Source organism: Acomys minous (genome assembly GCF_964271855.1).
Source record: "Acomys minous genome assembly, chromosome: 13".
Lineage (NCBI taxonomy): Eukaryota > Metazoa > Chordata > Mammalia > Rodentia > Muridae > Acomys > Acomys minous.
In genome coordinates, this window is record NC_140495.1 from 19,291,374 (window position 1) to 19,315,264 (window position 23,891).

General features: G+C 43.7%; 1 protein-coding gene across 3 annotated transcripts in view; it reads left to right on the forward strand.

The window, feature by feature from the left end:
* The first annotated feature begins 384 nt into the window (after nt 1-384).
* TMEM108 (transmembrane protein 108) overlaps nt 385-23,891 on the forward strand; it is a 292,079-nt gene continuing 268,572 nt past the window's right edge. Inside the window, exons 1-2 of one of the 3 annotated variants that reach the window (XM_084754396.1) lie at nt 385-399; nt 11,849-11,918. The gene's annotated coding sequence lies outside the window, so the exon portion shown is untranslated. Of the gene's footprint in view, nt 400-11,848; nt 11,919-17,264; nt 17,443-23,891 lie in introns of those variants that run through there. The other 2 variants (XM_084754397.1, XM_084754395.1) reach the window with 2 other exon arrangements.

Genomic DNA, 23,891 nt, shown 5'->3' on the forward strand with positions numbered 1-23,891 from the left:
TTTCTGTTTCTTCCCATTGAATGAAAAAGAAAATCAAGTCAAGCCCACCTCTGATCATCATAAAATTGGAGAAAATGAGTAGTGGGTAGAATCAACATTGAATCCGTACAGCTCAAGAGTACAGAAAACCCTACTTGGGGTCTAAATATTGGATGTATCCCACTTACTGTTATTCAAGACAAGGTTAAATTATAGAAAATGGCAAGGCAGTCCTGAAGACCGAATCAGTGCTGACCAGTTGCATCTCTCTGGTCCTTTGGGTTTTACATAACTGCAATTCGAGATCAAGCCAGCCATGGATGGGGGAAGGAGCTCATGAGGCTCCACCCCCTAACTGAAGTGCTATTGGCAGTTAATAGCTACTGGGCAAGAGACTTCTTTGAACCTGTGGCCACTTAGGTAAGTTGCCTGTGCTCTGGGAGACGGCCTCACTGCCAGGCACATATGGGTAGCCTCAGACTTAGTTTGGTTATTTAAAGCAAATTAAAAAGATGATATGAAGTTTTCAGAGGGACGTACTGAAGAGAATCTGGGGAGAACTAGAGGAGAAAATGAAGGAGTATATGATCATATTTCATTGTATACATTTATAAAGTACTCTAAGAATAAGCATTTTTAAGTTAAAAATAAAACTTAAGAAGCATATTTCATTGTATACACTTACAAAATACTCCAAGAATAAACATTTTTTAAAGTTAAGATAAAACTTAAGAAGTACCGTTAATTCTTCGAATTAGATAGCCATTGACATGAAAATGAGAACTGTACACGGCATCCATGCAGCTTTTGAATTCCAAGTATCACCCTGAGGCATTTAAATCTAATAACTTCTCAGACATTTCCTTGTCTCAGGACCAGACAATGACAGGACAAGTACATCTGTCACATCATGAAAGTCCAGGCAAAAACTGAGCTTCGTTTATAGTCAGAGCAGCTGGGCTTCCTAGGCTACCATGCAGGGCTGAGTCAAGGTGAGTCCAGCACACTGACCACAGTCCTTTCATTTTGTCTCTTCATAATCAATACACGTCATCACACCCAGGCTACTTCCTTAGTCCAGACACCCTCAAGCATCATTCAAGATCAGAAGAAAGTGTGGGAAAGGTAGATGCTTCCAGATTTCTCTTGCGTTTAGTCTCCAAAGCATGGGCGTCTCTTCCCTAAGGATGTGCAGCCTCTGTCTTGACTTTTGGTACCATCCAGATCTTATCACAGCAATGGCACACCTTACTGAAAACTGTGCTACTAGCATCTCTTGCTAGAGAGCGAAGGGCCGGTATTCTGGAAAGGAGCGTTGGTGATTTTAGGAGGAATTCGTCTCTTTAACTAAGACCGATTCTGGTTTGTAGATGTGTTTTATTTAGCTCAAAGATATTTCTTTTTGAAAACTGGACAAATTCTTTTTTAAAAACAAAAAAACAAAAATACTCAACTTTTTAAGGGCTGGAAAGATAGCTCAACAGTTAAAAGCACTCGGTCCTCTTGCAGAGGAGGCATATTTGGTTCCCAGCACCCACATGGCACACACAGCTGTCTGTAACTCCAAAGCTCTCTTCTGGCCTCCAGGGACACCTATATCATGCACATCTAGGCCAAAGATGCATACATATATTAAAAATCCAACTTTCCTTATCTTTAAGTGTGTGTTTATATGTGATGTAGACACTTTGTGCATACCTATGCAACTACACTTACCTGTGCCTGGACCAGTGGAGGTTAGAGATCTATGTTGGCACTTTAAGAGAGATGGTTTTGACAATAAAGTGCCTTCCATGTAAGTGTGAAGACCAGAGTTCAATCCCCAGCACACAAATCAACATCCAAGAATGGTGCCATACAACTGTAACCCCAGCCCTGAGTAGGGCTGGGGGGTGGAAGGCAGTAATATCCTTGAACACATTGACCAGCCAACTTAAATGGATTGATGAGCTCCAGATAAGCAAGAAACCATGTCTCAAAAAACAAAGGTGGGAAGTGGTCGAGAAATAACCAACATCAATCTAGGGTACACACACACACACCGGCATATACATATCATACACCCACATAACAAACATGTATATACAGTATATGCATACACAAACCAGTTTTCCAGATTTCTCTTTGTGAATGTGCATGCATGCACATGTACATATATGTGCACATGTGTATGCAGGTGCACATGCATGTGTGGAAGCTGGGGTCAACTCTCGGTATCTTTTGCTTTCTCACCTTACTTTCTTAGACAAGGTCTCTCCATTGAGCCTGGAACCCCCAGGTTTTGCTAACCCAAATGGCCAGTGAGCCCCTAGGATCCATTTGTCTCTGGGGCTACAGACATGTACCGCCATACCACCATACCATGGGGGTTTGAACTCAGGTCCTGAAGCTTGCACATCAAACACTTTACCTACTTAGCCATCTTCGCAGCACCATGGCTTTCCAGATTTCTTTTTAAATGTCATGAGATGCGTTTGGTCGTTATTTCCATGATGCGATACTAGGTTGCAACTCAGGAACACAGTCCTCAATCCCTTCTACCATCTTACCCTAGTCTATTTCTGTCCTTTGTATAACCTTCTTAACCCTGTAGTGTCTGTATTGTAATTCCTGTCTTAAGCCCTTTTCTCCTTTACTATGTCTTATGTCATGCTTTAACCATCCTTGCCTCTCCTTGGGTCACAGCGGTATTCTTAAATATTGGCTAGTAATCAGGGACCCTGAATTATAATGTCCAGAGAAGGCCTTCTTGAAGCTGGTACAGAAGTGAGTGAGTGGATGGGACTATTAGTTGTTATCTTTAACATTTTCAATTATGAGTCATCAACATAGGTTCCAGACCCCATTTGAAAGGAGGTGGACCACGTTTGGTCTAATTGTCTTAGCTTCTTCCACCAGACACACGAACAGGGCAAAACTCAAGGAATATGTGTCCCATTCATTTTCCAAAAGCAACGTTTGATGTGTGATGAGGTTAGTAACTTGCCCTTACTTCTGTGTTGTGGGAAAAATTCTTTCCATTTTAAACAGTATACGCTTCTATCATTCATCTATCTGATTTGCTTGTCTTTATTTCCCTTTCCATCATATTTGGGGCTTATCAGAACCAGAATTATGCCATGGAATAAAGCAGTGAGGTCTTCATAATCTTTCTGAAGTTCAGATTTCAGAACCTTGCACTGTAGTGTTTCAGAATAAGGTCATCTGTTCTGTTCCTGCTGTTAGAGACTCTGATATCCCAATTCCTAGGATCCACTCATCTCAAATGAGGAACACCCTGCCTTCTTCCACATGGCTTTATTAAGCAGATTTCTCCCCAAAGGAACCCCTACCTTCCATCAACCATGTTGCTTGCTGTGTGACTTTTCCTGGGAAGGTGTAAGCAAATGTCTGTTCACCCAAAGAAGCACAAAAATGACAGATCAAAGAAGTGATCCCACCCCGGTCTGGTGTAGAGAAGCAGTGAGTGTATTGGGGTTACTTACAGGAGCATGTGTGACTCAAAGGCCACTGCCACACTGGAAAGCCCACCCTAGCATGTGTGATGACTGATGAAAACTGTAATCTGGGACTCCCTGAACTACTTGGCAGTAGCTCAGCTGCAAAGTCTCCTCTCCCCAGCAGTCATTATTGCTTATATAATCTCTGGTACTCCCTAGACCTTATAAGTGAAAAAAAATATTCCTGGACCTTATGTGCTTCCCATTTCCTGAGTCTTAGCAGTCTCCTTCCTTCCTCCAGGAGGGAACATCCTCCAGAAAGACCTAGGCTTCCTTGAAGTTCAGTAGCCGAGCTATTCATTGGAAAGAACCATATGTTTCTTTTTAATGACACTCAACATCATTAGAATTGTGATGTCAGTCTTGTGTCAGAGCGACAGTCTAAAATAGCTTTGACTTCTTTGGCTATAACCAATTGAAGAGGAATTGTTTTGCACCCAGATTTGGGGCTATGTATTAGCAGCTTCTCCTTCTCCTTCTCCGTCTCCTTCTCCTTCTCCGTCTCCTTCTCCTTCTCCTTCTCCGTCTCCTTCTCCTTCTCCTTCTCCGTCTCCTTCTCCTTCTCCGTCTCCTTCTCCTTCTCCTCCTCCTCCTCCTCCTCCTCTTCCTCCTTCTCCTCCTCCTTCTCCTCCTTCTTTTTTTTTTGTTGCTATGGTTTATTTTGTTTTGTTTTGTCTTGTCTTATGTTTTTAGGTTGTCATTGAAACACTCTGTTTTGACGCCGTATTTTGATACTAAGGTATAGTCCTTGGGTCAAAGCATCAACATTATATAGCAGAAAAGTCCGTTCTTAGCCAGTAGATCTCTCTCAAATATACTGATCAAGAAAACTAGGGCCAGCACTCTATTTTCTTTCTTTTCTTTTCTTTCTTTCTTTTTTTTTTTTATTGTTGTTGTTGTTGTTTTAAATCTCTCCAGATGGTTCTGGTGATCTCTTAATTTTGAAACTGATTTATTTTTCTGTAAGTATATGAGATATGATGGCATAGGCAAAATTCACTATAAAGGAAATCTCTCCTTGGGATTAGAAAATTTGGAAAACGGAATATTAACAATATCCTGGATTTTGTTTGCTTGTCGGGTTACTACTGCTATTAACACAATCATCAACAGTGTGTACAGAAGGCCCATTGTTCATACTGGATAGGTTAATTATCTGGTATGAATATCTAGGTTTTGATCATCTTACTAAAATTAGCCAGGCAGAAAGAAGAAATGTGATCATGGAGAAGTGAATTTAACCTGAGAGGAAGTTTAAATATTTATACATGTACATATTAGCAGAGAGAATGAAGATCCCCGAAAGGAAGGGCATACTAATGGTAGGCCCTACTTTTAGCTAATGGTCATCTTTCATTTTAGTGGGGGATATTAGCAGAGAGACCTAAGAAGTAGAAGGAGGTTTCAGAGGAGGAGAGCTCTTATTCAATGAGCATACATTTATGGAGCACCGGACATTATTCTAAGGGTGGGGGATACAGAGATGGACAATAAAGAAATGGTTTCTGCCCTCACAGAACTTAGTCTAGTGGGGTTCATGACCTGCTGTGAAGCCAAACGCATGCAATGTGATGCTGACCGTATTAGAAGGACACGGTAGCCAGAGAAGTGTAGCGATGACCATGATATTTACAGAAGAGATCTGTTCTAGAAAGAAATCAGCCATTGTATTATTTCCTGTTGATAACATATCCTAAATGAAGGTAGAAGGGCTCCATCACTTCTGGGAAATCAAGGTGTCATGAACTTGAGACGACTGCTTACTTCAGATTCACAGTCAAGAGCAGAGAGGATTTAACTAGCTCATGCATGCTTAAGCTCAGTATGCTCTCTCTCCACTCTTACACAACCCAGGATCACAACCCAGGGAGTGGTGCCACCCACCATGGGCGGGTCTTTCCATTAATCAAGATAATCCCCACAGACCTGTCACAGGACAACCAAATCTAGATAATCCTTCATTGACACCCAGGTGGTTTTAGATTGTGTCAAGTTGGGAATTAAAACTAGCTGTCATATTAGTAAAAATTGTTTTTCATTTGTGTGTGTGTGTATGTGTGTGTACATACTCCTGAATGTGTGATTGTGTCACAGTGCCAGGTGGAGGTGAAAGGACAAGTTTCAGGAGTTGGTTCTTTCCCAGTATTGAACTCAGGTTGTCAGGCCTGGTGGCAAGTGTCTTACTGAGCCAGTTCAGCAGCCTCCCTGAAGTTCATTTACAACTGAGATGAGAAATATTCATTGTTGGAGGTTGGTCTGATGTATTTTTATCCTAATTACTGGCTCCCAAGGGCTGCTTGTTACCTTGACCCTTTGTAACCTTGCCTCCCTATTTGACCAATAAAAAAACAGATACCTGGGCAGGACGTGGCAATGATTCCTGGGCTTAAGGTGTGAAGGATCTTGGGAAGGAGCAGGGAGAGCAGAGGAGGAAGAGGAGGAGGAGGAGGAAGGAGGCCACTGCCATGGGTTAGGTGGAGTAAGAAGGATATGGCCAGCATAGACAGAGGATTTGGCCCAGATTAAAAACAGTAGCAAGTATTTGAGATTTTGGGTGGGAGGTAGCTCCATAAAAATTATTAGAAGCAGATGGCATGGGATAGGGGCAGGGAGAGATGGAAGGTAGTTTAGGAGATTAATATCTGCCCTGCCCCAAGTGAAGCAAGGCTATTTTAAAATATAACAGGTGTCGAGGGGAATAAGGGGAAAATGGGAGGGAGGGAAGAATGGGAGGATACAAGGGATGGGATAACCATTGAGATGTAACAAGAATAAATTAATAATAAAAAAAATGGAAAAAGAAAAAAAAATAAAAAGTAACAAAGCAATAAAATAAAATAAAATATACAAAGAATCAATAAAAAGCATTTAAAAACCAAAAAAAATATATATATATATAACAGGTGTCTGTGTTTTTATCGATTGAAAGCAAGTTATTGATTGATACCACCATAATAATTATAGGGCTAATAGTAAACATTATTAGACTCCACCTTTAAATTAACAGCAACCACCCATCTCAGACAGAATGTTTTAATGGAAAGTAGGTAGGCTGTTGTAATACCGAGATTACCCAGTGTAATAGTGAGATCACCCAGATAGTGAGACACCCCCCCAAAAAAAATGACCACGAGGACTCAATACCGATGCAGCACACACAGGGTCCTGTATTACGGGCTCCAGCTTCGGGTCACAATCCTTCCTGATGCAGCAGGACAGGAGAGTGACCCTGAGCTTCAAGGACAGTGGGTTCATAAGTGGGTCACAGCAATGTCAACCTTTTGGTATATTGGGTGGAGACTGAGGCTCCAGGGAAGTTGTTTTATCTCAGAGGATCATTGCTCTAATTGCTCCAGTGGAGTTTCTAGACACTGCTGGCAGGTCTAGTTTACGGCAGTGCGTGGTCATTGCCTGAACACGGGAAGAAGTGAAGTCGCCTGGAGGACAAGTTCTCACAGAACATTCACAGACCACAGCATTAGTTGCAGAATATACATTACACATAGAATATGGCAGTAATTTTGCCCTTACACCATGAGGGCATTCAACAGAACAGAGAAAGGTGGGACCCTGGGGACTTGAACCCTGTGGGTTTAGGACTGTCTCTGAACCCTAATAGCTAGCTATAGGAAGTACAAGAAACCATAATGCTATGGCTCGAGCTAAGTGAAAATAAGTGCTTTTTATTTCGTTTGTCATTTTTATAATCTCTGAAAACAGATGACACAAAAATTCTTCCTAGCAGGCTGGCTACTCCAAGATTCTCTCACAAGGAACTCTTAAATGTAGCTGGCTATCAGAATATATGAGGGGGGCCATGTTTCTGGCTCCCTGTTCATAGGAAATTTTGTGAAAGGACAGATACTGTGATGGCTCAGAATTGCTGATAAAAGTCCAGGAGGAATCTCAGTACAAAGAAGAAAGAGAGAAACAGACAGAACTTGTTTTAGTATTTTTGTTTTTATCTACTGAAAAAAAAATCATCTAAAAGCAAATAGCATTTTAAATGGTTATTATGTACTGAGCTTTCAGTTCATTTTAAAACTATAACTTGAATTATATAATCAATAAATTTACAAGTAGTTAATGTCAAAAGATAAGAAAAAAGAGAAAGAACATAGCCAATTAAAATTCTTATCAGGAGGTAGGCAAGACGGCTCAGCAGGTAAAGGTACTTGCTGCCAAGTCTTATGACCCAAGTACTATCCCAGAAATCCACATGGCAGGAGAGAACTGACCCATGCACGCATACACACACACACACACACACACACACACACACACACACACACGTAAATAAGAACATAAATAAATGAACAAACATTTAAAAAATCTTCCCAGGCCTAAACAAATACTCATTACATTAAGCTGGACAAAAATTGCAAAACATTTTGAGCTTAAAATTGAATATTTAAAATCTTCTCTTTGATGTCCTCACAAACTCATGCATGCACGCTTACAGATACAAGTCACTCACATGGCCTATGGATTCCCAGTGCCCATGGCTTTTCCACCCTGACTTTGTCCCACTTTGCGTGGTGACCTGAAAAACGCCATATACCTCCCCTACGACCAACTAATTCTGACGGAGATGTCACAGGATGGGAAATCTCTGCTAGTTGTTCAATATTTTAATTGGGAGCAAAAAGTTCAGCCCGTGAAGGATGCTCATTTCCAGTCTTGAGCAAATGCCTTCATCCTAGATCAAAGGACCCTCTTGGCTCTGAGTGCCGTCATTCTCTTGGCCTGTCAGAGTGATCTCTTTCGTTGGCTTTGGAGACACTTGCAAGGTGCATTTCACGTCTTTTTTTTTGTTGTCCTGATTATTCTCCTCATTTATAATTGATTGGGTTTCTTTATTTTCTTCATATAAGCTGCCAGTTTGGGGTGAGGGTAACCTTCTTTTCTTCTTTGCCAGTTTATAGGCCCTGGCAGATCTCTTCTTAGCCTTACCTCATTCGTTGGTTGTTTTCATTCCTTGGCATAATCTTTTTATGCAAGGCAGACAACAAAGTAAACAGGCCTTTCTTGTGGGTTATTGACTTTTTTTTTAAAGTCCTTTACTTCAACTGTCCCCTAAGTGGGCTCTGTGTTTATCATATTTCCCCTTTTAAAAACTTAAAGGGTATGAAATGTGTTTCTTGGCTTCCCCTGTTCCGTGAGGTTGCAGAATGTAATTGTGCTATTAGTTTTCACTCTGTGGTTCACCCACAGCATTCTCTGGGGTCCATTTCTCTACTGCTTAGGATAAAACTCTCTCTTTTCTATGAGACTCAGAGCACCAGCCTCAGTTTATTAATGTCCATCCCATTACCCACTTCCACCCCACTCAAACTGATGGAACATTTAGCCACACCGTGCTTAGGTAATTAAAGATGCCATTATCTGGACATGTTTCAAATTACATTTGATGTTTTCTGTATTTATTCATCTTGAGAAACCTATAATACACATTTTTTTCTGTTTAGAGAAGTTTTAAGATGAATTGTTTTAATAATTGAAAATTCACAAAACTTACGAATATCTGATATTCATTCAACAAATATTTTAAAGACTTATTAGTTTTAGTTATGATGTGTGTGTCTGTGTGTGGGTATGTTCGAGTGAGTGCAGATGCCCTTGGAGGCTAGAAGCACTAGATCTTCCCAGAGCTGGAGATACAGGCATTTATGTGCCCTCCAGATGAACGCTGGGAACCAAATTCAGGACCCGTGAAAGAGGAGTGTGCACGCTCTCCTACCTGAGAAGCCATCTCTCCATTCCTAACTAAAATTTTTTTTCAATTTTCAAATGCTTTATTTTTAGTGTTTAAAACATTTTAATACAACGAAGATGTAAAATAATATATATTAGTTAAATCTGGTTTTAACTTAGAATCAGGTATCTATCTAACTGAAAAAAATTTAAGTGCCAACTATATATCAGTTCTGAATCCCAGGGATGAGAAGGGGCCAAAACCAAACTTTGTGCACTTATATTCTAGAAAGATGGAGGGGCAACAAAGCAAAAACTTCATCAGATGTTAACAATATCATGTAGTTTCATGTCATATGCCCATTCATCTCATATATATTGAATGTAATATATATACACAGATTTATAAGTATTAAAATTATAAACAGAAAACATGCAATGTGTGTCTGAGTCTGAGTTATTTCACCTAATATAGGTGGGGAAAGATTTCATAAGAAACAAGGAGAAGAGAAAAGAAGGTGATAAAATACATGTGACATAGGAAGTAGAACACTAGAGAGAGCAAGATGGCAGAAGGACAGAGGGATGGGAGAGAGAAATGAGGTAGAAAACTCAACAGAATAACATATGAAAATATGATGATAAAATCCATTATTTTATATGCTAGCTTAAAGCAATCTCCCTTTAAGAAATTGCATAGGCTAAGACTTTAGAGCAGCCATTTTCTCCCATTTCCACTGAGGAATTGAACTGAGATGCTCTAAGGATCCCCTGAACAGAGTGAATTAATTATCTCTGTCCTATGTAAGGAGAATGATGCTCACTGTGTACTGTCCTTGGGAGACTCAAGAAAACAGTCTTGATGTGGTGTTCTGTAGGGCTCAGTCCTTTCAAGAAACACTATTGAGAAAGGTTGGGTTAAGCATAACAGGTGAGTGTGTGTTGGAGGTGGGGGGCAGTGAGGTAGCTCTTTGGTTCACTGAATCCTTTGCTCTCTGCCAAGCAATCTTCTGAGCAGAGCTCTGGATTTAGACAGAGAGGAGGGCCCTGCAGATGCAGAGACAAGGACCTGGAGAGAGGGGTGAGGCATGGTGGTCCAACTGGTGACAGGTCCATTGTGGGTGGAGCTGCTCCATAAAGGGGTGATGAGCTGGAGGGGTGGCCAGTGCACAGGTGGAAACGGTGTGGAAAGGGCAGACATTTCGGTTCAGGTCAATTGACCAGAGATTTGGAAGTTTCCACCTATGTTAGTGTCATGGCTCTCTGGTGACTCAAACATGAAGGAATCATGGCCCCTGTCCTAGTGCTGCATACAAGACAGAGCACGCAACATGATTTGGGTGTGACCACAGTGTACAGCTTACACCTTAATCACTAGCAAAGGAATGGTCATATGTCGAGTTTGCCCAGAGGCAGACCCCAGCCACACCTTCAGATGCAAGTGATTTTATTTAAAAACAAAACCAAACTCCCAGAAGGAAGTCGCAAGCACCATGTCAGGCAATCCGACCATGCATGGAGCTTTCTAGAATGAATCAGCCTTAGAAGTGTTCACACTTAGAAGGAAATGGGCTCAGATTTTGTGAATATTCACCCACCACTTCCTGGGGAGCATGCTCAAGGCTATTTGGGGCTCCCAAACCAGACGATATGGCTCCAGTGTCGGGGCCTGGACTCGCACCCAGGGTAAAGCCCTTGCCCTGCAAGGGTGAGGACCTGAGTTTGGGGCCCCAGAACCCACTCAAAGCCTATCACGGTAGCATGTGTTTTTTATTTATTTATTTATTTATTTATTTATTTATTTATTGAGACAGGGTTTCTCTGTGTAGCCTTGACTGTCCTGGACTCACTTTGTAGACCAGGCTGGCCTCAAACTCAGTGATGCGTCTGCCTTTGCCTCCCAAGTGCTGGGATTAAAGGCATGCACCACCACTGCCTGGAGGTGACATGTATTTTCTAATCATGGTTCTTCTGTGGTGAGATGGGAGACAGAGTCAGCTCATGGGCCAGCTAATCTAGTGTACACAAAGGCAAACAGCAAAGAGACCTTTCCTCAAATAAGGTGGAAGTCGAAAATTTGAGATTGTCCTCTGACTTCCATATGTGCTCTGCCATGTGTGCATCCCCCACATGCACACAGAGAGACTTAAAACTATCTAAAGGTAGTTTTGAAGATCACAGCAAAGGCTGGGGAAGAGGGGCTCAGAATTTGGAAGGGAGTGTAAGGAGATTTTACTGAGGCATTGACAGAGACACCCCAGAACTTGGAGGGTAGGAATCACTTTCCCCAGGTCATCCCTGGGATTACCATCTCTTTTCCTGGCCCTGACCCTCACCAGCTAGTCTGTTTTCTGTTGCCACAGAGGATCCTATAAGTGTTCCTGAGCGCGGATGAATGTATGCATGAAAACCATCATAGGCCAGTTCTTGTGCACGGAGGTGGCAAGTCAGCTGGACCACAGTTCCAATGTCCAGGAGGCATAGTCATCAAAATAGCCTAGAAACATAAACATAAGCCTAGTCCTTCAAGTATGGTGTGTATTATAAAGGGGAGAAAAAGGCAAGTGAAACAGTTTGAGACTTTGAGAGACTATATGTTTGTGGGAAATATTTCGTGACTTTATTTAGGACTGGAAGTAAATTTCATCATAGAGATGTTGCTTTATGGTCCACAGAAACTGATGCCAGTGAAGGACACCAGGAGGAGCTGTCAATCAGAGCTGTGTTAGGCACCAAGGGTGACAGGTAGGGTCCAGTGGGTATGAATTCTGATTGGTTGGAGTGGGATACCAGTCATACCGAATTGAGGAGCCTGAGGCCATGTCGGTTTGGGAGAAGATCCTTGATAATAGTTTAGCATCACTTTATCGCTTTATGATAGTTATGACTTGTTACCAGCTATAGGAGGCAAGTGCTTGCATTCTGTTACTGCCGTTCCAATCCCTTCCAAAGGCCAAACTGTCCTGGTTTGTCCAGCGGGTGTGTGGAGGAGCGGGGAAACTTAACCAGATAACATGAGTCCCCATTCCACCCTCAGTCTACAGAGTAGAGCTCAAAGCTGATTGGCCACGTACAGGAAGAGGAAGGGGTGGCAGGGGATATACACTTCCTGACCTTAAATTCTGCTCTTTATCCATCTCCAAATTGTTGGGGATTTTCCCTTCACTGCGTATCTGATTTCATCTGCTTTCCCTAACCCAGTGTTCTTGCCCTGGTGTTTTTATGAGACACCTCCACCCTGTCCCACTGCTGGGGCCCTGGTCCTTTCAGGATGCTACATCCTGGGTGGCTTTCAGAACATCTGATTTCTTTTCCCTTAAAGGGTCCAGAGATTGAAAGGCAGGCATCAGCATGCTCAGGACCCAGTGCTGGCTTCTGGATGGCAGACCACCTTATTTGTTTGTACTTTTAGGCAGCACACAGTAGACATTGCAAGCAATGTCTCTGCAACTTTGGAAGGAACATAACTTATGCAATTATCACAGTTTTAGCAAATTATCTCGCTTGTGGAAAGTCCATCTTTACAACACCCAAGTGATGTCCCATAGACTTGGACTTCTAATAGCGCCACACTGGGGTAGGGGGTGAAGTTTCAGTATGGGACCTTTGGGAGCAGGTGTTCAGTCCATGACAGTAGGCCAACCCTTTGGAATTCAACGCATGCGCTATTCTTACAGCAAGCCTTCCCTGGTTTCATGAGAGTCAGCTCTCTTTACTTGATCCTTAAGTGTAGTGCGCACACACCATTCTGATAGCTTACATCTTTTTTTAAAAAATATTTTTATTTAATTTTAACTTATGTGCATTGGTGTGAGGGTGTCAGATCTTGGGGTTACAGACAGTTGTGAGCTGCCATGTAGGTGCTAGGAATCGAACCCGGGACCTTTGGAAGAGCAGACAGTGCTCGTAACCACTGAGCCAACTCTTCAGCCCAGCTTACATCTTTTAAGATGGTCTGACAGGCAACACTCAAGTAGCATACACCTGCAAACTGAGTGAGAACTGAGGCTTCACCTCATTTGTTATACCCAATTGCCTGCATCCTTTTCTTAGAGGATCCTGCTTTCCGGGTCCAAATTTGTCACCGTAACACACAGGCACTGTGTCAAGCGGGACCCTTAGCCTTCTCTTCCATCAGCTTAGAACGTCTAAACTTTTTTTTTTTTTTTTTACTCAGTAAGACTTTTATTTACTTACACTGTGTTGTGTCTTACATGCAAACAATCTGATATTTCCCCTCATTAACCTCCACCCTTTTCACGCCTAAGCAGGGCAGTGCACAATCTTCGTCTACCGCATCTGTTTTTTGGGAGGGTCACATGGGGGCTCTGATGCTATTTATATTGTTTCTTAAGTTGGAGTAGGTATAGAGAAGTATATACATTTATTTAAATGCATTTAACCTCAGAATATTTTCTAAAACATATCAGGATGTTTTTAAAAATATTTTATAAATTAAAGAAAATCAGCCTTTCTACAAAAACATCTTATGTTGGACAGGTACACAGCCACACAGTACGGGAAGAAGTACAGTTATCAAAACACAGATACATAGATTAAAAAATTGTCATCCTAGCTGGATTCATATGACAGATGGAAACTAGACTCTTGCCTAATCTGTGGGACTTCATGAATGAAGTCAATTAACTCTGGAAAAGCTATTTATTATGAGATAAAAATGCAATTAGTGCTGATAAAACACTGGTGGGGTTCCGATTACAATGAAGCAACTGTGGATTCCTGGGAGTTGGCAGCTGGGTGGGGTGACTTTTTTTTTTTTTTATCTCTTCTTTTCCAATATACATAAATTTCTTACTGAGTAATTTCCGGGTTAAAGAACCTTGCCTGAGCAAGGGTGAGTCCTATCAGATACTAACACACCCATGTCCAGGGACAGGATAGCTGGCTTGCGTCTAGGAAGCAAGCTGATCGAGGAATGGAAAGTGGATGGCAGAATGGGTTCTCTCTCTCTCTCTCTCTCTCTCTCTCTCTCTCTCTCTCTCTCTCTCTCTCCTTCTCAAGCAACGATCCCTTTGCTTCCTGCACCCCCCTCTTTCTGTAATGATGACACCCCCAGGGAGAAAAATAAATGCTTTTCTATAGTTAAAAGTTTACACCAATCATGCTAGTTAAATATCTGTTGAAACTGTCCTTATTACTCCCCCCCCCATAGATAAAGTTACAAGTTTAAAAGAGTGAGAAAATTTCTCTCCCACTTGGTTGCTGTGAAATATATTTTTAAAGTGTCAGAGGAGAGATGCTAACTTGCAGACTCACACACAGTGCTTTCGTAGTTCTGGGGTTGCATTTAAAGCGCATTATCGGCAAGATGGCTGTTGAGTGTTCTGAGGGGACCTCTGATTCATCTAAAAACTAGGTCACACCCCACTGTGGAAAATACCATTTCACAGATAAACTTGTTAACCACCACACTCAAAGACTCTGGCACTAAGTCACCTCACTACACAAAGCAACAGAATTTGGTAAAAGCCTGGTCAAGAGAATTGAGACTTCTTTAAAATAGACTCAGCTCCCTTATTTAGCTAGTAGGCACAGCTGCCTGAGTTGAGGGCTTACTTGTATGGTGATGATCCATAGCAGGAGGTATACACCCTGAACTCAAATTTAACCACTACTGGTTCCAGATGGCGCCCCAGGGGTCTGTGTTTTAGCAAAGTTCCTGGGTGGCATTTGAAGCTTGCTTTGGGGAAAGCCTTAGAGAAGAAACTCTCTGTAAATCCCCAATGGAGATTTATTTCAGCTAAGGGGGCATCCAACAAGTGACATTATTACTAGTGAGCCAACCAATTTGGTGTGGTTAACAAGAGGTAATGGGTTCTTTCTAAAATTATGTAGTCAGCCCGTTGGAATTAATCCTAGCTGTAGACTTTGCATCTCAATTTGTTCCATTCAGCGGCCTTGGTAGTATTTATTACCTATGCATTATTTTTGGCCTCTGCAAATCTATTTCCACAAATGATGTGGAAAGTTCCCTCTCTTTACAGCATGCTGATGTCATTAATGATTTATGTTCCTGAGTTGTTATTTTTTTTTCCTTGTTAAAAAAAAAAAATGAGCCTAATATGGACTTGGTGGCTCAGGCCTGTAATCCCTCCACTTAGAAGGTAGAGGCAGGAGGTTCAAGGTCATCTTCAGCTGCATAAGAAAGTTGGAGGCCAGCCTAGGCTACTTACGACACTGTCTCCAAAAAAAAAAAAAATTCAAATATCATCAGTGTAGCAGCTTATATAGGAATTCCCAGCAACCACTGGAAATGAACCATAAACCGTGGAGCTAGAGGTGCATAGACGTGCAGCATAGTGGCCAGACTCTCCAGGTGCTTGGGCTCAGTTTGTTTTCCGGAAGAAAAACAAACAAACAAACAAACAAAACAACAACAACAACAACAACAACAAATGTGACATGCAAATCAGGTTTGAGGAGGACTCTGCTTTCATGACAGCCAAGGAGTCTCTGAGGTCTGTTTTCCTTACTTAGGCATCTTCTTCCTCCCATCTGGCCAGGCCCACTGGACCATGGCGGTGGTTGGCTCAGGGTGCCCTGGAAACTCGGGATTCTGAGCTAGGCTGCCTCTGATAGGAGCAGTATGAAGAATCATGTGCAGACTGTTAAGTGGGCCTCACTCTGGCTAACAAGCCAGAGGCGCCCAACAGGCAAAGGCTGGGCTTTCTCTTAGAGCCAGCTTGATCACTTCTGTGAAAAGTAAAACTGCTTGGCACCTGTTCCTATCTCTTGGGCAGGAGAGCTGGTAGAAGAAGGATTTGGAAAACTTTACTATTTAAGGCTCTTGGGAGCTGGGCATGATGGAACATGCCCCAAATCCCACCACCTGGGTTGCTGAAAGGATCATAAATTCCAGGCCAACCTGGACAACATTGGGAGACAGTGGGTGTGTGTGTGTGTGTGTGTGTGTGTGTGTGCAGACTCTTGAACTACCTTGAGACATTATTGAGTTGTAAAGCTTGGCAATGCTGAACAACAGATGTGCTAGCTGTCCAGTCATGTCAATTGGAGGTGACAGAAGCATTGGGTATTCTTTAGATAACTTAGAAAACTCTTAAGGGAAATTACATTTCAACCTTTGTGGTTTATGCCTAAATTGCCTAAACTGTTAGTTACATCGCCCTTCTTTTAAAACAGTGGTTCTCAACCTTCCTAACGCTGCAGCCCTTTCATACAGTTCCTCATGTTGTGGTGATCCCCAGCCATATAATTGCTTTTGTTCCTACTTCATAACTGTAATTTTGCTAGTATTATGAATTGTAATGCAAATACCTCTGTTTTCTGATGGTCTTAGGTGACCTACATGAAACTGTCGTTCATCCTCAAAGAGGTCGCGACCCACAGAGAACCACTGTTTTAAAACATGTTTCTGAGTCCACCCGTGGAGTTTTACTACATAAAGGCTTTTGAGATTCCACAAAGCTGGGACCACTTAAGATGGTTTTTCTCTAACCTGGTCAAGTCTGGCATAATGCCACAGAGACGCACTTTTTTGGGGGGGGCAGGAGGGGTACGGGGGGCAGACCTACTGTTCTCATCTGTCTCTGCTTGTCTGTTCCATACCCACGAAGTTGTTACTACTCTATAGCCTTTCTTCTGCTGCTGTGGAAACCATAGACCTCATCAGTTCATCACATGTTGAGACAGTCATCTGAATGCTCTTCACCATTGAAGGACAAGAAAGGTCGTGAAACTTGCAAAGAAACTAAGCAGGCACTAGCCACATCATTTTTTTGACAACGCTCCTTAATGCATGGCCTTGGACCAAGAGAAGATTCATCACCACTTGGGGGCTTGTTAGAAATGCAGTCTCCAGGCTCCACCCCTGACTTTTAACAAGACTCCCAGGTGGTTCTTATTTAAGCTAGGATCTGGGAAATCAGTCGATGTAAGCATTGATCAACTGGACGCCATTCATCCGCGGAAATAAGGACTCAGCCCCTAGTGCCCGCCTCGCACCGGCTCTACACGGTAGCAACCGAACCCCGGGGGATATCGGAGCCAGGCGCTTGCCGAGGGCAATTTGGTGATTGGCTTGTGCTGCCACGTGACCATCGCTGAGCCTTCCACGCCACAGGATTGGTTCTAGAGGACGCTGACGGACAGGGCCGGGGCGGGCCAGAGCCCGGTCGGAGGGGCGCCCGCGGGGGCCGGAGGGGCGAAGGCGCGAGAGCGCGAGTGCGCGTGCGCGAGCGGCGGGGCTTTCTCCGGAGCCGTCGGAGGGAGCCGGAGCGCTTCTCCCGAGGTGAGCGGAGCGGGGCCGTCCCTCTGATGCCGGGTCCTGGGGAGCTGCGGGGATGGCTCGGGGTTCGCCTGCCCCGAGAGCCCTGCAATGGGGGAGGATGCAGCTCCAGCTCATTCTCTAGCCTCCGTGCCTTGGTTTCCCTTTTCCCACCCTCTGACACATCTCCCCATCCTCCCTGCGGCGGCCACGGCTGTGCCCGAAGAGGCTTGCCCACCTGGCCGCCTCCCCTTCGCCTTTGTTTCCCGCCCCGGAGGGATGCTGCCACTGGCCCCCTCCCCAGGGGAAAGGCTCGGGAGGCGCTGCGGGGGCGACATGGGCGCTGAACTGGGTCTGGGAAGCAGGTGGCTTCCAGGCAGTGGAACCTGTCGCATGGGAGAAAGAAAGGGAGAAAACGTAGTGTCACTTTGGTTCGAGCCCTTGAGACCCGAACTAATCCGGCGACTGCGAGCGAAGCGAAATTCCTAGCGCATCTGATGATCCTTCTGCCTTGGTGCGGGCGCTGGCATCGCGGGGAGACTGAGCCTGTGCTGCCCCGGGAAGGGTGCCCTGGGAAAGCTGCCCTGTCTTTTTGCTGGACCTCAAGCCTGCCCTCACACCAGACTTTCACCGAAATACAACGCTCGGAGCCTACAGAGAGAATCCGGATATGCGCTTAAAAGCTTAATTTTTCATTTTTTCCCCCTTAAAGCAATTGGATAGAGCAGTTCACTAAAAAAGGTTTCCAGAGACAGTGTAACTGATGACTGGGAAATGGTGAGGGAATTCGCCTGCAGTGAACTGCAGACCAGACAGCGCACTGAGAGGCTTCTTCAGGGAGATGCAAGAAGCCGGGTGGGGGGTGGGTTCTGTGACTTTCTAGGGCTGCCCAAGAGGGTACTTATTTTCAGCCTGTCGGGAGGGCAGTATAGGAGAGGGGAGGGAGAGTCTAAGATGCACTTTATAATTCTTTGAATAAGTGTATGTTAAAACCCAAAAAGGCCGTTTAGACTTCAGAAGAGACGAAGGGGCGGGGGCGGGAGGGTCGGGGAATGGGAGAGGACGCCTCGGCGAATCCTTTAGAAGAGGGAGGGCGTGTCCAGGAGCTTTCGGCGGTGGTTAAAAGGCAGGTTCTCCGAGCAAGCGTCTCCCCCAGACACACAGCAGCAAAGACACCCAGGACATCTTATGGCGAAACTTAAAAGAGCCCTTGAGTTTTCCACCGGTTAACTAATTCCGTGCACCTGGTGTTGTGAAAATGGTTCTGCTAACTGCCAGTAAGATTCGACTGTGCTCCCAAGTTTCAGTATAACAGATTCCTTAGTGTTGCTCAGCCCCTACCTGACTTTTGGGGACAGTCTGATACTGCTGCAAAACCCTCCCTTGCCCGTGTCAAGTTGTTTCTCTCTTAGACACCTAAAACAACCGTAGCCAGCAAAGTATCCAACTTAATTTACTGAATTACACAGTACTCAATTTAAAAATTTACTTGCTGCAAATTCAATTCCCAGGGCAAGTCTAAAAACATTTTTTTTTTTTGGAGAGGGCACCCCTTCTATTTGTCAGATCAGAAGAATCAAACTCACGGTTCTCGAGTAAACTTCTGTTGTTTCCTGAGATGAAAGCAACAGAACGGCATCTGCTGGGAATGCCAGTGGGAATGCCACAGATGGCCCTGAAGCGCAATCAAGGTTCTCATCCGAGTGGCTGAGACCTTAAAAGCCTTCAAAGTAGAAAGCTGGCATGCCTTGTGGAGAGAAAGGGAAATTTTGAGGATGAAGGAGGTGGCATGGTTTGAGAAAAGCATGCGTTTTTGTTTTTAGAGAATACAAAGTCGTTATTGCGTGTAAGCTGCTTGGAAGATGCACAGAGGGCATGCATACATATTTAACTGGTGGAAGTGGGGTCAGCTGTTTTCAAAGAGGCTGAACAACTCTGGCTAGGATCTAAGGGAGCAGCCGAAGAATTGACAGGCACAGTTGAACTTCAGGGAAGCAGTTGACCATCTGTCTCTGACCTGTAAGACAAGGGCTTTCTCCCCGGATTCAAGAAAAAGCCCCTTACCTCTGCTTTCAAGATGGCTACAGAATCGTTTCCTTTCTCTTGTTTCTGTCTCCTGGGTCACAGGCAAGGAGGATGAAGAACTAAGGAGAGAGATTATAGCCAGACCTGCATGCTTAAGCAAGCAGTCGTGCCCTTTGAAGAGGATCTGTGTCACATTGTGTAAATATAAGACCCTTCACCCTGGTGGGTGCCTGGGAGAATTCCTTAGGGTGTACACTGTAGGATAAAGCTAGCTTACACGGCCACAAGTGGGCTGCCGGGTGAGCTCATCCGCTGGGGAAGAGGAGAGCCTGGAATGGTTGGGTTCAGCCAGGCTCTGTTGCCGGATGAAGAGAGGTTTCCAGGCAAAGCTGCCTCGCCGTTGTCGGCTAGTCTGGCTGGCCTCCTGAAGGCGTCCAGAGGACCATGCTGACATGTCCTAGTGGTCTTATAGTCTCAGGCTGTGTCATTTATGCCTGTAGCGCGCTGTGGAAAAGAGCCCCACAGAGACACAAATCTGAGATGCCTGTCTTTCCAGTCCTGGCTCATGTCACCTACAGGTTTCTCTCAAACAAGTTGTACCCTCCTTCCCGACCAGTAGATGGCACTCTTGCCTCTGGGAATTCCTCAAGAGGATGGCTCTGGAGCTCTCTGCATCTCTGCGTCTTTGGTATATGTTTTGATAGACTCTGTTAGCTCCCAAGCTGCCGTAGTAATAATTAATAATAATGATGATGATGATGATAGTAATAGTAGTAGGAGTAGTTCTGAGCACTTAACTTTTTCTATAATACAGGAATAATGGGATGGGGTCAGGATTTATTCTCTCTCTCTCTCTCTCTCTCTCTCTCTCTCTCTCTCTCTCTCTCTCTCTCTCTTGTGTGTGTGTGTGTGTGTGTGTGTGTGTGTGTTGAAGGGAGAATGGGTGGGTGTAAATTCAGGAGCATCATAGCATAAACCTTTAAGAGCACTGTTCACGCAGACATGATGTTGAGGTAACGACTGGTTGCTCATGCCAAGACTTCGTCTCTAACTGTTCGCATGTAAAGCTAGTCTCCATACGAGGGTGATGCTATGAAGTGTATGCGTGGTTTAGAACCCACTCTGTAGTCAGTAGTACACGTCTTGAACATAGCAGTCAGAGTGTTTATGAAAATAATGTTAAATCACTGATTACCAAGACTGCCCACAAAAGGTAGGGCAAATCATTTTAAATCTGTTTCTTTTAAAAACTTGGGAAAGTTCTAGCAAGTGTCTGTAGATTGTCTTAGCTAACGATGACCTTCAGGTCTGTAGGAATCACTCAACACTTGAACTTCAAAACAAAACACACACAAAACAAAACTTTTAGCCAGAGTTCATTCATATATCTTCCAGCTTTGAAATAACTCGTTATTTTGTTCTTTGTTAAAAAACTGCTTTCTGGGGTGGATTTTGTGGACACTAAATCCAAGAGAAGTGGGTCCTTTAGCCAGCGATGGAGGGGATCATAGTGCAGGGGATCCTCCCCAACTATGGGACACTGCCTCTGAGAGCCATCGCCCCGTTGCCTGCTCTCTGTGTCGCTGACATCCTGTAGGCCAGCTTCTTATGGACTTACTCCTGTCTCTTTAAGTGAGCTGATACGCTGTTTTGTTTTGTTTTCTATCAGTGACAAATCCTAAAAGCCCATTGGCACAAGACAAACCATTGACATTGCCCCACTTTGTGGCCATAAATCAACCTGTCTTTCTGGCTGTTTTTTTTCTTCCTATTACTGGGTTTGTCAAGTGAATGCAACTTAAATACTTTAATACTTAAATACTTTGCAAAGTGTGTGTGTGTGTGTGTGTGTGTGTGTGTGTACGTGTACACACATACACATGCATGCATGCATGTATATAGAAATGGGCTAGGGTATGTGTGGTGAGTGTGGTGGCCAGAGGTGGAAACTAGGTGTCTTCCTCAATTCACTCTCTGCCTTAGTTTTTGAGGCAGAGTCTGTCACTGAGCCTGGAGATTACTGGTTTGGGGAATCCTGGGCAGAGAGCTCCAGAGATCCCTCTGACTTTGCCACCCCAATGGCAGGGTTAGAGACATGTGCCACCACACCTGAGTGTTATTATTAATATTCACAACAGGGAATTGAACTCGAGTCAAGGGTTGTTTCCCTGGCTCTCTTTAGCATATTCTGAGAAGTGGGCCTTACGCTTTAGCAGACTATACCAAGTGGATCCGTGATACAAAGATGGAATAAGAATTTGACTGTGAGGAGTAGCTTCTGCAAAACTGACAAATGGGGATTTTTGCCTTGTTCTATTGGGACAGGGTCCCAGGGAGGATAGGCCGTTCTTGAACTTTCTGTGTGGCTTTAAAGTTGTGATTCTTCTGCCTCTGCCTCCCAGGTGCTGGTATTATATGTGTGTGCATCACTGTACCAGCCTTTAAAAAAAAGTGTGTGTGTCTGTGTGTCTGTGCACACATGCATAGATAGGTAAGTACACAGAGGCCAGAGGATAATTTTGGCATGTCATTTCTTAGGAGCCATCTATGTTTTTTGTTTGTTTGAGACAGGATTTCTCATTGGCTAGGAGTTGCGGATTTTGTTATGTTAGCTGCTGGCCAGTGGGCCCCAAGGCCATACTGTCTGCTTCTCAGTTCTGATATTTCATGTATGCACCACCACACCCAGATTTTTTTTAACATAGTTTCTGGGTCTTGAACTCAGTGTCCCATCCAAGCCATCTCCCCAGCCCCAAAGGGAGACTTCTTGATTGGTAGACTAGCATAATGGTAGGTAAAAGGTTGGCAACGGAACACAGAAATTGATCTGTGAAAGTTTGGGGATATTGTACCTTTATTAAAATTGCTCCCCAAATGATGCGGCACAGGACAGCATTTTATCTATCTGCATAGCGGATGTGCAAGTATTGATTTCCACTTATCACTGCTTTCTCAGTCCTTCCTAGTTTCACCAGAATACTTTTAGGTTCATGTTGATTTACTGGCAGTGACATGCATACTAAGGGACTCCCGGCTCTCATTATCCAATTTGAGGTCCACACAGTCATTACCTTTCTGATTTATGACATGAAGATTTTTAAAGTTCTTATTAGCATATATTAAGTATACATAATGGCTTTTATTGTAGCCTCCTCATATGTGTATGTATTTGACTATCTTTGCCCCCACATTATTCTCTCTTGTGTCTCTTCCATTCCCAATGCTTCTTCCCTCTTCCCAGCTAATCCTCAGCTTCCACTATCATGCCTTGTGTGTGACGGGTGTGTGTGTGTGTGCATGCACAAATTTAACTAAGGCTACTTAAAGGAGCATGAATGAGGGTTTATTCACAGGCACATGAGAAACTTACCCATGGCTACACTACTGGGAAAAAGAAATGGCTCTCCCTTTCCAGCAAGCATTAGCTACCTCTAAATCCTAAGAGAGGGATGGGCCCTGTGAGTCCCTCACCTCTGACAACCCTCAGCTGCCTATAAATCCTTAGTGAGAGGCAGGGCTCATGAGCCCCTTCCCAATCTGTGACAGAGTATGGCATGAAACTAGACCCCCCCCCTCCTTTCATTAGTGGGACGCTATGTCTTTTAGCCTTGTCTGTGCTACGCTGTGCTCTAAGCTCTGAAGGCTCACCACGATTTCAAAGATATAAAATAATTAAAGTGGTAAAACTTTAAAGATATAACTAGTTACTGTTATTTTACACAAGATGTACTGTGGCTAGCCAGGCGTGGTGGCGCACGCCTTTAGTCTCAGCACTCGGGAGGCAGAGGCAGGTGGATCACTGTGAGTTCGAGGCCAGCCTGGTCTACAAAGTGAGTCCAGGACAGCCAAGGCTACACAGAGAGACCCTGTCTCAAAAAAAAAAAAAAAAAAAAGATGTACTGCGGCTAATTACTATATTTTCCCCTATTTACAATCCTGAATACTTTCCTTTTCTATTTGTCTTTAAATAGGGGGAGCTCAGAATTTGTGTGGATTAGAAATAAAAATCCTGTTACCAGAGGCTACACAGACATTACTTAGTGTTCCATTTCCACTTTGGACACATGAGAAGTGACTTTGTTGTTGTGGAGAATATTGCTTGACAACCCCTCCCCCCATCCATGTCCCTCTGACATCTTGCTTGCCCACTGAACTGCAGTGGCCGGTGCTGGTGGGAGCCACCTTCTCCTGCCTGAGTTTGTTTTAAAGGAGGAAAAGGAGCAGTGACCCCTTAAGTTCTAACTTTTTCTAAGCTTGTGGGACTCTGAGGAATTGTATCTGGTACCCAGACTAAGTAGGTCTTTAAAATGCTGCTAGTTGAAAATGCATTCAGAATCAGAAACAACGAATGATATAAAGTTTCCTTATATTTGAAAATCCGCTCTGTGTACAAAGTTTGCCAAATATTCTCTAATCTCATCTCTCTCTTTTTTAAATTATTCTTGCAT